The sequence below is a fragment of the Mirounga leonina genome, unplaced genomic scaffold, assembly GCF_011800145.1.
Source record: "Mirounga leonina isolate KUSES-001 unplaced genomic scaffold, KU_Mleo_1.0 Mir_104, whole genome shotgun sequence".
Classification (NCBI taxonomy): Eukaryota; Metazoa; Chordata; class Mammalia; order Carnivora; family Phocidae; genus Mirounga; species Mirounga leonina.
In genome coordinates, this window is record NW_023270231.1 from 15,589,775 (window position 1) to 15,605,218 (window position 15,444).

Below are 15,444 nucleotides of genomic sequence, written 5' to 3' on the forward strand. Positions count from 1 at the left end.
GCTTTATATGATGGAAATTCTTTTTTTTTAATTTTATTTTATTATGTTATGTTAGTCACCATACATTAGATCATCAGTTTTTGATGTAGTGTTCCATGATTCATTGTTTGCGTGTAACACCCAGTGCTCCATGCAATATGTGCCCTCCTTAATACCCATCACCGGGCTAACCCATCCCCCCACCTCCCTCCCCTCTAAAACCTTCAGTCTGTTTCTCAGAGTCCATAGTCTCTCATGGTTTGTCTCCCCCTCCGATTTCCCCCCCTTCATTTTTCCCTTCCTACTGTCTTCTTTTTTACGTTTTTTTTTTTTTTTTAACATATAATGTATTATTTCTTTCAGAGGTACAGGTCTGTGATTCATCAGTCTTATACAATTCACAGCTCTCACCATAGCACATACCCTTCCCAATGTCCATCACCCAGCCACCCCATCCCTCCCACTCCCTACCACTCCAGCAACCCTCAGTTTGTTTCCTAAGATTAAGAGTCTCTTATGGTTTGTCTCCCTCTCTGGTTTCATCTTGTTTCATTTTTTCCTCCCTTCCCCTATGATGCTTTGTCTTGTTTCTCAAATTCCTCATAATATGATGGAAATTCTTATTTATTTATTTATTTGACAGAGAGTGACACAGTGAGAGAGGGAACACAAGCAGGGGGAGTGGGAGAGGGAGAAGCAGGCTTCCCACAGAGCAGGGAGCCCGATGTGGGGCTTGATCCCAGGACACTGGGATCATGACCCGAGCCAAAAGCAGATGCCCAACAACTGAGCCACCCAGGTGCCCCAATATGATGGAAATTCTTAAGCATATGTAAAAATAGGAGAGGGCGCCTGGGTGGCTCAGTTGGTTAAGCGACTGCCTTCGGCTCCGGTCATGATCCTGGAGTCCCTGGATCGAGTCCCGCATCAGGCTCCCTGCTCAGCAGGGAGTCTGCTTCTCCCTCTGACCCTCCCCCCTCTCATGTGCTCTCTCTCATTCTCTCTCTCTCAAATAAATAAAAATCTTTAAAAAATAAATAAATAAATAAAATTAAAAAATAAAAATAGGAGAGAAAACTATAATGAATCTCCATCTGCCCAACACCTGGCTTCAATAATTATCAACATTTGTTAATTGTATTTCATCTCTCCCTCTACTGGCTTGCTTTTCTTTTTTCCTGAAATATCTTGAAACAAATCCAAAGAATCATGTCATTTCACCCATATGCTGAAATATGTATATATATAAACTGCCTTTTTCATTTCACATGACATCATGAATATTTTTCCATGTCATTCACTATGGTTTAAAACATTTTTAACAACTGCCAAATATTGTCATTGTATGTGCCACAAAGCTTTGAGAGCATCTCTGATTATTTCCTTAGAATATATCTGTATAAGTAAATAATAGGATCAAAGGATATGAGTTTTAAAGGCACAAAAAACTTGGCTATATCAACTTACGTTCCAACCAGCGGGATGTGAAAGGGCGTGTTTCCTTGAATCCTCGAGGTATTACCAATTGTATGGGTCAAGGTGCCATTGTAGATAACATAATCTAGCTGGAAGCCAAGATTTATTACTAGTTATTTTAAATCATTAGAAGATTTGGAAGAGTTGATGAGCTCCCGGGAATGAACTCCAGAACCACAGTGTGAAACTGGCTCACCAAGGCAGCCACCCCTGCCATCTTTGGGAAGCTGGGAATAAGAAAGTTGTCATCACAGTTGCAAGTTCTAGGTTCCTAGTGCTTTTCTCATGATTTACACTATTAAAATGGATGCCTCTCCACCCCCCAACAAAACTGGAATTGGACCCTGGGTCTTCTACTACAAATGCCATGAAAGTCCAAATGGCTCTATGATCTTGCTAGCAGAAGCAGAAGAATTATGGTTTGTGTCTTATAATACTGGTTCTTATTGTCCACATTTCATATGGGCACACTGCTAGATTGAAGGTAGGTCATCTGAAAAATTACAGCTGTAAGAGAGTCTGGGAAATGCAGTATTTTGCTTTTCAGTTTTTAGCAGACAGCAAGCCATTACACAAAGTGGCTGAATGGAGCTGAATGAGCCAATTTGTAATACCTGCTACAGTCCACCCATTTGGGAACACAGCATCTGTATGTAGTCTTCTGTCAATAAATCTTCCAAAAAAGGGGTGCACCTTGGTGGTGCAATTGGTTAAGATTCTGACTCTTGGTTTTGGCTCAGGTCATGATCTCAGGGTCTTGAGATTGAGCCCCACGTCGGGTTCTATTCTCAGCATGGAGTTTGCTTGAGAGTCTCACTCCCTCTCCCTCTGCCCTTCCCCCTCATGCTCTCTCTCTCTCTCTCAAATAAATAAATAAATCTTAAAAAAAGAAATCTTCCAGGGGCGCCTGGGTGGCTCAGTTGGTTAAGCGTCTGCCTTTGGCTTAGGTCATGATCCCAGGGTCCTGGGATCAAGCCCCAAATTGGGCTCTCTGCTCAGCGGCGAGCCTGCTTCTCCCCTCCCTCTGATGCTCTCTCACTCTCTTTCTCTCAAATAAATAAACAAACAAATAAATAAATAAATAAATAAATAAATAAATAAATAAATAAAATCTTTTTAAAAACATCTTCCAAACAAAAATAATAGCCAGAATCAACATACTTTCCTAATGGACTCATACCTCATACAAACAAAAATGAGCTCATCCCCAAAAAGAAACCCAAACATCACTGCATCCATCTCTCAGTGATGTTCATTCCTCTTCCAGTATAACCACATATTGATACCCTGTAATCTAAGTGCTAAATGATAAACTCTGTATTAAATATTTGAACTTGCTCTATGTAATGTAGTAAGTGAAGGAGAGAGAGGGGGAAAAATGAAATAGTATTATGTATAAAACTTGTGATCGTGGATCTCATTTCTTCGACTAGTCATGAGATATCCAATACCAGTCAATATTCAAAGATGTTTTACAACTGGTTTATTTGATTCCGAATCCAAACATGGCTGTGTGGTCTCATAAGTTTCTTTTATTTGACACAGGCCTCACTCATCTTTTTTGTGCTTTGATTTGTTGGAGAAACCAGGTTATTTTTTTAAGTGTGGAACATTTCACATTATGTATTTGGTTGATTGTTTTTTCTTGATATCATCTAGCTTATTCTACTATACCCTGTATTTCCTGAAAGCTGGTAGCTATTCTAAAGACCTGATTAGACTGAATTTTGTTTGTTGACAGCAGGAGCTCATGAGCACCCTTGTGTACTTTCTACTGCATCCCGTTGTCTGTTATCCTTCTTTCAGAGAATCTAAGATTGATCAGTGGGTTCAGGTGGTGTGGCCCTGGTCCCTCCACTGTAAAAATGCTAAACATTTCTCCTAATTATATGAATGTTCCTTGAGATCATGAACTGGACCTATTATTTCATTAAGGATCAAAATTGATGATTTGTTTAATTCTACCAAACTCATGAATCACTGTAGATCTATAGCCCTGGCCATCTCTTTTTTTGGACAGAATGAAAGACCAAGTATGTATATAAAATCCTATATATAATAGCAGACATCACTGTCTGTTATTCCTCAATTAACACTACCAGATTTAGCAAATAAAAATATAGGACATCCAGTTAAATTTGAATTTCAGAAACATTTTTTTAAAATTTAAGTGTGCTTATTTTATTTTATTATTTTTAAAAAATTTATTTAAGAGGGGCAGAGGGCAGAGGGAGAAGCAAGCTCCCTGCTGAGCAGGGAGACCGATATGGGGCTTGATCCCAGGACCCTGGGACCACAACCCTAGCCAAAGGCAGATGCTTACCCAACTGAGCCACCCAGGCTTTTTTTTTAAGATTTTATTTATTTGTTTGAGAGAGAGCAAGAGTGAGAGAGATCACAGAGGGAGAGAAAGAAGCAGGCTCCCCGCTGAGCAGGCTCCCCGCTGAGCAGAGAGCCCTATGTGAGGCTTGATCCCAGGACCCTGTGATCATGATCTGAGCTGAAGGCAGCCCCAAATTTAAGTGTGTTTAAAATATCAAAAAATAGGGCACCTGGCTGGCTCGGTTGATAGAATATGGGACTCTTGATCTTGGGGTTGTAAGTTTGAGCCCCACGTTGGGCACAGAGGTACTTAAAAAAATAAATAAAATATTAAAAAATAAATGGAGGCATATGAAAAATTTTTTAAGAGTTTATTTGAGCCAAAATTTACTTATATTGGGAAGCATCCAATCTAGCAGATAGAAAGGAGCTCCAAGGAGCTGTACAAAATGAAAAACTTTTACAGGCAGAAGGGAGCAGGAACAAGGAAGTTATATTAGGCAAACAAGTGGGTTGGTTATTGTAAGGTTATTTTCCTTTAGGGGATGGCAGGGGTCTATCAGACAGATTACCTAACTAGCACTGATCAGGAGATTCCTAATTGACTGGTTTATAAAGATTCCACTTCTGGGAGACCTGAAACTGTAATTAAATTAAATCTTGGTTTGGTGATGAGGGGCTTAGCATAAGTGACTCTATTTTGCACCTGTTGTCTTGTTTTTAACAGAAATTTGCAGGGTCAGGGTCAGGGTCAGGGTCAGGTTAGGGTTAGTTGGGGCAGAAAAATCTGGAAGAGGACAGTTAGAGGAACAGAGAGAAGTCATTAGCCAGGGACCACAAAGAGCAGCCAATGAAGAAGTCTATGGAAATCTTTGTGCCTGGTGTTGGGCTAAAGTTGCAATAGGTCAACAGGGCTAGAAGTGGGAAATAAAAACTGAATGCAAAGCAGGAGAGAATGGGGATACACTGGAACACAGGAAGACATACTAGAACCCACATCTGTTTTTCAGAGTCTCCAACCTTGATGCCATGGATCACCTGCAAAAGAAGCTGGTACCCTTTGCCGTGCACCTGGCCCAGGACACAGAGGAACTGAAGGAGAAAATACAGAGGAGGAGCCAGCAGATGAGGGACAAGGTAAGCACATTGCAGCAACACCTGGAGCTCCCCCATACTGATCTTCAGGCCCTAATGCCTGCTAGTTTGCTCTCATCTTCCAAATCTCAGGCATACTTTTCTTGTGACGAATCTTAAACTATGAGTTAAGGGAAGGGAATTCCAGGTAACACAGTTCCAGTTTAGCCTGGTTGGTACCCTACAAAACCACCATAGTCCACCTTACCTCTATCAACCATATTTATCTTTCAAATAAAGACAATAGCAAAATCATGCTTCTAGCTAACATGTTCCAAGTATCCCTCATACAATAAAAAGCATGCTAACCCTCTCTCAAAAACAGGATATAAAGGCCCATCTTTTTTGCAAAGGATTACTTCCTCTAGCTGAGTCACACTCCACCTTTGATACCCTGTAATTTAAATACTGAGTTATTGAGATGTGGTAGTTTTTCATTTAGTTTTATCAGTAGGACACAGAACTAAGATGCATCCCAGGGAAATGACTGCATTCCACACATAGTCCTCCTTACTCACAATGTATTTTAGTGACCCAATTTCCCTTTGATAGTTCAAGATCACTCACCCTAGTCAGTACAAAAACTCCCGTTTTGCCTGAGGAGTCCACAATGGTCAGGCAGCAGTCTCAATTCCCTGTTTAATGAAATCATTGCTATAACCTCTGGTGGAAGCCTTCTTTCTCTGGGAACTAATACCTCCAGACCAGCTATGTTAAGAGAATGGGAGGCAAAACATTTGTTAGGGATCACTAGGGGTGGAAATGGAAGGGGCTTTTCTCCCATTAACCATTCTTGTTTTTACTCCTTGATTTCCACAAATCCTGGCTATATATTAGTCATTGATTTGGTGCATATACTGCATAATGGAGAACATTATTCCAGCTCAACAAGATGCTACCATTTAGCTGAGAATGTAGCTGAATCTTCACAGGCCATCCCACCATTCAATGTTGCCAGATGATGACAAACATGGAACCAGAGTTCCACGGGCATCAGTCCATTGCGTCACTTCATTTGCCAGGAAGTTCCTTTGTCAGAAGAATGCATTATGGAACATTATGACAGTGAAAATGTCTGTTAAGTCCATGGATGTTGGTTTTAGCAGAAGCATTGTAGACAGGACAGGCAAGTCTATATAGAGAGTTAGGTGTCTACTCCATTGAGAACAACATGCTATCCCTTCCAATATGGAACCGATCCAATGAAAACAATCTAACATCTTATGACTGACTGATCCCTTGGGGAAATGGAGCCACACTGGAAGCTCATTGTTTATATTTGCCATTGGCAGATGGGGCTGTAAAAGTCCATGTTTCCATGACCATGCATTACCTCCATTTCTGCCACTTTGGCCATTTTTTCCCATAAGCTTTTTGAGCAGGGACAGGAGTCATGGGAGAAAGAGGCTGACTAATGTTGGCAGAACAGGTCATCTTGCCCATATGATAACTGAGATTCTTCTCTGCTGAGGTTGTTCTTTGATAAGCATTCACATAAAATACAAGTATCTTCATATCCTGTGCCCATTTGGAAAGCTCTGCCCATATAACTATCCCCAGACCTCCTTGGCACCGATTTTCTAATCATGTTCCTTTCAAGTTCCTGACTATCCAGCCAAACAATTAGCCAGACAAATACCCATGAATCATGGTAGATCTGTCCCCCTGGCCATCTCTTTTTCTAGGCAGGACAAATGACCAGGTACACTGCTTAGAGTTCCACCTACTAAGAGGATGTCTCTTCTACATGGTCCTTTAGGGCCTTACATGAGTGTATCAGTGATGTAATTAACCACTCCAAAACTTAGTGGCTTAAAATGACAACAATAATTTATTTTGCTTGTGAATATGTTATTTGGGCCTTCAGCATGGCTGGCTCATCTGTATTCCATGTTTGAATAGTCAGTTTTTGAAACTTAACTGAGTTAGTCCGGAGGATGTACTTTCAATTTGGCTCAATCACACAGCTGGCCAGTTGGTGCTGGTTGTTGGCTGAGGTGTAGCCAGGACTGTAGGCTAGGCCTCTGTTCCTCTCCAAGTAGGCACCTCCACAGGTTGCCTGGGCTTGCTCATGGTGGCTAGGCTCCAAGAGTGAGTGTTCCAAGAGCCTTGGGAGTCACATAACATCACTTCTGCCTTAATTCTGTTGGTCAAGGCATAGGTTCAAGGGGAGGATACATAGACTCCACTTCTTAAAGAAGGGTGTCAAGGTTCTAGAAAACTACATGGAATAAGACATATTATTGTGGCCATCTGTGGAAATATAATCTGCCCTAATGCAGATTGAAAGAAAGGAGCAGGAAAGTGAGAAGAGGACCATGGGCACCTGGGTCCCTTGCTCATGAAATTTATTGGTGTCTTCTGAATTTACCTGAGCCTGATCTCATCTGAAAATGAAGTGCCACTATGCATGTCTACCTTTGATTGGATGAGTAAGACAACAATTGGTAACCAAATTTTTAGTTGCCACTAGTGCCCAGAGTAAGCCATTCTCAAAAGAATAGTTATCTGTAGAGGATGACATAACTTTGTCCCTAAATCCTAAGTGTCTGAGCCATGAGTCATCTACGGGGGCTTGCCAACGTCTCCATGTGGCATCCATATGTTCCACAGATACTTCAAGCACCATTGGATCTTCTGGGTCACATTGCCCAAATGGTGGAGCAGCATCACAACCTGGACTTACTGTAGAACTTGCACTTGTTCTGAGCCCTACTGAAACCTGGGAGCCTTTTGGGTCACTCAGTAAATATGTTAGAATAGCACGGCCAAATGAGATATATGTTGCCTGTCAAATCCAAAGAGGCTCACTCAGCATTGTGCTTCTTTCTTGGTGGTAGAAGGGGACAGTTACAGAAGTTTGTCCTTCATGTTGGAAGGGATGTTTTGATATGTCCCAGACCACTGGACCCCTAGAATTTCACCAAGGTGGCAGACCCCTGAAATTTTGTGGGATTTGTTTCCTATGCTCTGGTATGCAAGTGTCTTACCAAGATACCTAGAGTAGTTGCTACTTCCTGCGTACCAGCTCCAAGCACCATGATATCATCAATGTATGAATCAGCTTAATGTCCTATAGAAAGGCAATCAAGGTGCTTCCAGACTAGATCATGACAGAGAGCCTGAGAGTTGAAATAGTCCTGAGGTACACTGTTTAAATATATTGCTAGCCCTACCGGTTGAAAGTAAACTATATCTCATGGTCTTAATTAACAGGTATAAGGGGGAAAAAGCATTCTCCAGATCAATAGCTGAATAGCAGGTCCTGGAGATGTGTTCATTCACTCCAGAAATGAAACCATATCTGAAACAGCAATGCAACAGAAGTTACCACTGATTACACTTATGATAACCTACTGTCATTCTCCAAGATCCACCCAACCAGCTACTTGGTGGTGATTTGGTAATATTAGACCCCTTCCACTCTATTTCATCCTGCCAAAACCAGTGAGTCTGACTTGCTGAGACGAGATCCCATATAATATCACCTTGGACCAAGAGGCCCACTTTATGGTACTGGAGGAGTATTGATGGACATGTAACTATAGGAGATATTGGTCTTAGCATATATCACATCACCCCAAATTCTAGACTAATAGAACATTGGAATGGCCTTTACAAGATGCAACTAAGTCTGAAGATAACTCTGTAGGGCTGGGGTACTGACCTTCAGATGTGATACATATATATATAAATTGCTATTATATAAATTGTGCTATATATAAATTGATACCCTATAATTTAAATACTGAGTTATTGAGTTGTGGTAGTTTTTCATTTAGTTTTATCAGTAGGACACAGAACTAAGATGGAGCTGTTTTCCCATTAGACAGAATACATAGGTCCACGAGGCAAGGAATGAAAGCTAAGAGTGGTCCTCTGTCCACCACTTTCAGTGGCCTTCTTAGGGACTCTGTACTTTTCATCTCTGCAACTTAAGGTTAGGTGCATCTAGAGGCCTGTGATGAGAGGGTAGGGTAGGTGGAGAGAACTTTTATTTACTGTCTATCAAGGGACAATAAATAGTCTACTGAACTTAAAGCTCTGGCTGCTACTTGGTCACTTTGACTTTCTCATGACAGAAGATCAGCAAAGAAAAAAGTTACATTGTCAGGAGTAATCGACCCTTTTCCTTCTATAGGGATATAGAATTGCTTTGACATAGTAGGAAAATGGAGAAACATGTCTGTAACTCAGGGAATCCACTGGGCATCTCTTGAGGCTGCCATGCCTGGTTTTAACTGTGAATGGACAATTCAGGAACCGTGGCCTGACAAGCACACAGTAAGCAAAGGCTCAAGCCACTTGGGGTGAAGGTCTAGAATGCCCCAACAGGCAAGCAATTCAGAGTAATGAAAGTGCTAGCTGAGGTGAGAGCGAATCTAGAACAGGTGGGTAGTAGAAGGAGATGATAACTATCAACTATAGCCTTAGGACCAACTATAGAAGCAGGGGCTGTAGCTCATTCCACTATATCTCCTCTTATACATCTCTTTGGCTAGAAATTGTGATGATCCACCCTCCTGAAGAATCACTGGTTTGGATCTAGCGTGAAGCACACAAGAGTAGCGCAATTGCTCATATTCTCTCCATATCCTCAGTTTCCTTTGTAATTTTGGGGCACCATCTCCCATGTGCCTTTTCTTCCAACAGCCAGCACCTGCATCTTTTTGTTCAAGGGGTGCCCCCACATTGCTGGCACCATGGTGCCTTTGGGCACAGAGGGCCAAAAGTGTTTGGGAATTTACAATTCCCACTCCCCTCCCCCACCCTCAACACACACACACCAGCCCTTAACCAGTCACTGATAGCTCCCTTGGTCCCCATCAGGACAGTGTAAGTCTTGTCTATACTGTCCAGAGCTCTCCTGTGGAACTAAGCCAAAGTTACCCTCCATGGCACTTCACTAGATGTCACACCCTGGCTTGGCTTCATTCCCTTCCCAACCCACTTTCCCACACTCCTGCCAGCTTTTCCTGGGAGCACTTCCTAATCAGTCACCTTTGCTTGAATCCTTGTCTCAGGGCCTGCTCCCAAGATCATCCTATATTATTAGGAGGTTGGAGTAGGGTTGTAAAAGCTGATTTGCAATATTTTCTACCTTCATTATACATACTTATTTCTTGTGGATCTTAAACTTTAGTGACCGAATCCTTATGACCTATTTGAATAATTCCTCATAAAAAAATGCAAAGATAGTTTCCAAGTATACAATCATTCTTTCTGCTCACTAATTCTACTTATACCACCCTCTCCAAAAGAAAATAATACTTTTTTAAAGAGGCAATATTCTTAAAGAGAGGTTAGCTTGTGGATGGTATCATTGATTCTTTTAATTTTTGTCATATAGTAGGCCAGAAAAAAAAAAAAGGGAAAAAATGATCAGACCTAGAAAACAGATAAAGAATTCAAATAGCGTGAGTTGCTTTAGTACAGTCTTAATATAGAGGCATTAGTATTTCCTCCCTCCCTTCCTTTTGTCCTTCCAGTCCATGGGTTAGGGGAGCATGCAAAAGTAACATTAGTTCCTTACCCTTGAGAAACTCACTGTGAGAAAAGAGAGCCATGTAAATATAGTAAAACATGGTGAAGTTTATTACTGGAGGTCAATGGAAGGAAGTCCCTTCTTCTAATTAGTTGAAGCTTCATTGCAGCAAAATTTCTCCATCCTGAAGGAAGCTGTTTGGGGACATCCTGAAACTCATATACAGTACATCTCGGCCACTTGATTATCATCCCCACCTATGGTGGTCCTTACATTTGCTCTCATTGAACTCTGTTCTCTCCTCCCTACAGCTGGAAGTCTCAAGCAAGGGTATGATGAGAAAATGGATTTAAGATATGTGATAACAGGGGTGCCTGGCTGGCTCAGTTGGCAGAGCATGCAACTCTTGATCTCAGGGTTGTGAGTTCAAGCCCCACGTTGGGCATGGAGCCTACTTAAAATTTAGAAAAAGTAAAAAAAAAAAATGTGATAATAGAAGAGTCGAGGGGAGATGGCAGTTTAGGCTTATCCTTTGATCTAGCCTCCAATTTTATATTGCATACATAGTCTTTGCATGGCATCTTTCTCTCTCTCTCTCTCTCTTTTTTTTTTTTTTTAAGATTTTACTTATTTATTTGAGAGAGACACAGCGAGAGAGGGAACACAAGCAGGGGGAGTGGGAGAGGGAGAAGCAGGTTCCCCGCTGAGCAGGGAGCCAGACGTGGGGCTCGATCCCAGGGCCCTGGGATCATGACCTGAGCTGAAGGCAGACGCTTAACCGACTGAGCCACCCAGGCGCCCGGTGCATGGCATCTTTTTCAATTAAATACAGTTCAACCAACCTTCTTAAGTCTCTTCAGATAATGCCAAAGTGAAATAGTGGAAAGTACACTTCTTAATTCAAAGGAAAGTTTTTCAAAATCTTCTTTGGGCAGGAGGACTGAAAATATAGGAGGATGGTAGGGAAGAGGCAGTAAGTTCTGACAGATCAATTATCTTTATCCCATCTTATGCATTTATATAAAATTATTTTTCTTTATTTCTAACAGGTTAACATAGGAGAGAAGTGCTGAGCTAAATGGTCCCACTCCCTTTGTAGAAAGCATAGTCTGTTGGGTAATGATCTGATGGCAGCCCAACAGCAGAGGTAAACGCATGGCTTAGGAGGAAAGCAAAGGTCTGTTTCTCCCTTTCACTAGCTATGGTTCTGGGGAAGTTACTTAACTTGTTTAATCCCATTTTCATATCTGCAAAATGGGGATTGTTATGGGTTGGATTGTGTTCTCCAAAAATTCCTATGTCAAGGTCTTAGCCCCGAATACTTCAGAATGTGACCTTATTTGGGATAGGGTTGTTGCAGATAAAATTAGTTAAGTTAAAATGAGGTCATACTGGAGTAGGGTGGGTCCCTAATCCAACACAACAGAAGTCCTTATTAAAAAGGGATATTTGGGGGTGCCTGGGTGGCTCAGTTGATTAAGCGTCCGACTCTTGGTTTTGGCTCAGGTCATGATCTCATGAGTCATGGGATACAGCCCTGCATCGGGCTCCATGCTCAGCAGGGAGTCTGCCTGAAGATTCTCTCCCTCTGCCCCTCCCCTTGCTCATTCTCTCTAAAATAAATACATAAACATTAAAAAGAGGGGGGTATTTGGACACATACACACACACAGGGAGAATGACACATGAAGATAGAGGCAGAGACGAAGATGTTTCTAAAAGCCAAGGTACCATCCCTGCCAACACCTCAGTCTCAGACTCCCTGCCTCCAGAACCATGAGACAGTACATTTCTGTTCTTAAGCCACCCAGTCTGTGGTACTTCATTACAGCAAGCCTTGCCAACTAATACAGAGATTAAAATAGCTCCAGCCCCATAGAGTTGTAATGAGGATTAAATGAGATGATGCACAGGAACTATTTAATACAGTGGTTGGCCCATAAAAAGTACTTAAAAACTGGTTGCTATTATTACTGTTTAGAGTAGATTAATAGACTCAACCAACAACAAACATAGCTACTGGAACTGGACCACTTCATATCCTGAAGTTGCCTCTTCAATATTCACTGAATGACCTAGCGGATCCTGAATTTTCTAGCCACGTGCCTTGGGTACGACTAACCCCTTCCTCAATTCCAGAATGGGTTCTGAGTGGCTTAAACCCTTCACTGTAATTCTCCTTCCATATCTACTCCCACAGGGACTGGATGACATGAACAGGTAACCTAGGCCTGAGACAATCATCACATAGCATTTCTCAGGCCATAGATGGGGGTGAGGGGGAACCTGTGACCTAAGAATTAAATTAGAGAAAATCCCGAGACTTTTATTTGACAGTTTGATGAAGGATGTCTCTACCCTCTCAACCCCCAGCCCCAGATATTAACAAAAAATTTGTCTGTGTTGGTCTTATGAGGGAATTCAAACCACGAACAGAGCTGATGAGGGTGGAGCAGAGAGAATTTAAGTTATAGTAACCTTGATGGCACCTTATACCACTGTTTATCAAATCCTACCTGAATGCTGCTTTGTATCTTTTTTCCCTGGCTAGTGTGAGTCTGAGTTGGGTTCTGCTGTGAATGTGGCATATTTAATGGGCAGGACTTGGTGGGAGAGCAGCAGGAAGTAGCTTTATTCTTTCTCACCACTTACTCTTTAAACCTACTTGGTCAATTCTCCATTCTCCATCTGTGTGGTATACTGAGCAGACCACTTAGATTTTCCGTCACTTCAGGTGTTAGAATAGTCTCATTTCAGGTGCAAAAAATCTGGGTGGATTTAAGTCAGAGCTTCCATTTCTGGTGTAGATGAAATCTTCTGAGGCCCATGTAGGCTTGAAACCTGTGGGAGTGAAGGAAAAGGGTGGTCTTTTGTTTCTATTTCTTCACTATGTTCACTCCTACTTCTCTATGCTTCCTGCTGCCCCCAGTCAGGATGGAAAGGAGAGACGGGAGGAAGCAAATCAGGGTCTAACTTAATGGTGGTGGTTTAATCTACCATCACTATTCTCCTGTAGCAGATGCCCAAATGCTGGCCTTGGGTCTCGTGGGACGCTTTCATGACTTCTTCACAAACGGCCCCTGATATGGCACAATTGCCGGGTTGGACATTGTATCTTCTGGTTGACCTTTCAGAGGTCACTCCCCTCAGCATCTCTTCATCTCTCTATGAACTGACATGGAGCAATTTCTAGGACGAAAAAAAGCGAAGTGTAAAGAGTGCCCATAGTATGCTACCTTTCATGTAATGAAGAAGGGGAAAATATGAAACTATGCATATATCTGCTCAACAATGCCGTGTGAGCCATGTGGAGCTTAGACAAAAGGAACATATACACCCTTGGCTCTAATGGAAGCAAACTCATAAATATTCTCAAAATCTACTTCTTTGTTCATATTGTTTTCAGTTGAGAGAATTGCCACGTTTGATCACTTATTTTATTTTATTATTATTTTGTAAAGTAGGCTCCATACCTAATGTGGGGCTCAAATTCACGACCCCAAGCTCAAGAGGTGCATGCTCTACAGATTGAACCAGTCAGGTGCTCCTTGATCATTTCTTTTGATCAAGTGGCCATCTTAAATAATTTTTAATTAACTTAAGCTTAAGTAAAATTATAGTAAAGTCTGTTTTGGTATAAATAAAATATTTAAATTAAAAATAATGGTGTGAGGAGCAACAGTGATGCAAGGTGGCCATCAGCCACCATGAGCTGGGACAATTTATGAAAATCAAATATACAGTCTTAAATAACTTAAATACCCAGAGGCACCTCCCCTTTGTAATATTTGTAACAAAAATGAATATGAATGGAGTTAATAGTTTCAATGGAGTGGTGGACCCAAGAGCTGTATCAGTGCTGGCAAAATGGCAGAATTCATAATAGCATCAAAGTTGTCCTGCAAGAGCTTTGGTGCCTAATGATGTCTAAAGAAAACATGAAACTCTCTCAGCCGCCCCAAGGACAGTGTTACAATAATTAATTGAAAAGAAAAACCACAGTCCTCTCATTCAATTTAAACAGTCTTCATTTTCCACAGTTACATTTTCTAGATACATCTTGTAGACTTCAAAGTACTGGAAAGGAAGCTCCCATTCAAAGGCAATTTATCTTAAGATATTGTAAATGATACTAATTTTTGGTCCATTTGGAATATATGTTGTGCTATAAAAAATAAATAAAATAATGTATTGGTCTACCTACTTTTTAATTTTTCAATATTTTATCATCTGCCTTAATGTTCTTGGGGTAGATCAGTCATTAAAAACTACTTAAGAAATGTACACGAGGGCACACATTTTTCCTTTTGCCTCAGGTTCCAATATGGCTCAGCTCTGTGGTCATATTTATTTAAAAATTTGGTATGTTGTCATCACAGATTTTTTTGCATTAATTTTTATTTTAAAAAATATTGTATTAAAATATTATTTATTTATTTTTAAAGATTTTATTTATTATTTTAGAGAGAGATAAGAGAGCATGAGTGGGGGATGGGCAGAGGGAGAGGGAGAAAGAGAATCCCAAGCAGACTCCACACTGAGTGCGGAGCCCAATGCAGAGCCTGATCCCACAATCCTCAGATCATGACCTGAGCTGAAACCAAGAGTCGATGTTCAACCGACTGAGCCACGCAGGCACCCCTAAAATCTTATTTATTTTGACTACAGATTCCCCCCCCCCGCCGTTAATTACTGTGCCCAAGGTGAGTTCCTCACCCTAATGTGGTCTCTGCATCTCAACTGTGCAAAAAGAAACACAAAAAGGATAAACCAAAAACTAATCAGATTGGTTAGGTACAGGCAGTGGATGGGGATAGGATGGAAAGGGTAAGGACACCTCTCTGAGCAATCCTTTTTATATATTTCTGACTTTTAGAGCCATGCAAACGTTTCATATACTAAAAATATGAACAAAATATAATCAACAAATATGAGAGCCCCAAATGAAATATACACAAAAACCTAACTGTACTGAACAACATAACCATACTGGGGGTGGCAGCAGAAAAGACCAACCTAAGTAACTTTGGAAAAGAATATTTTGACTC

General features: G+C 41.2%; 1 pseudogene; it reads left to right on the forward strand.

Moving 5' to 3' along the window:
- The first annotated feature begins 4,806 nt into the window (after nt 1-4,806).
- LOC118015440 lies at nt 4,807-14,379 on the forward strand (annotated as a pseudogene).
- Nucleotides 14,380-15,444: the final 1,065 nt, after the last annotated feature.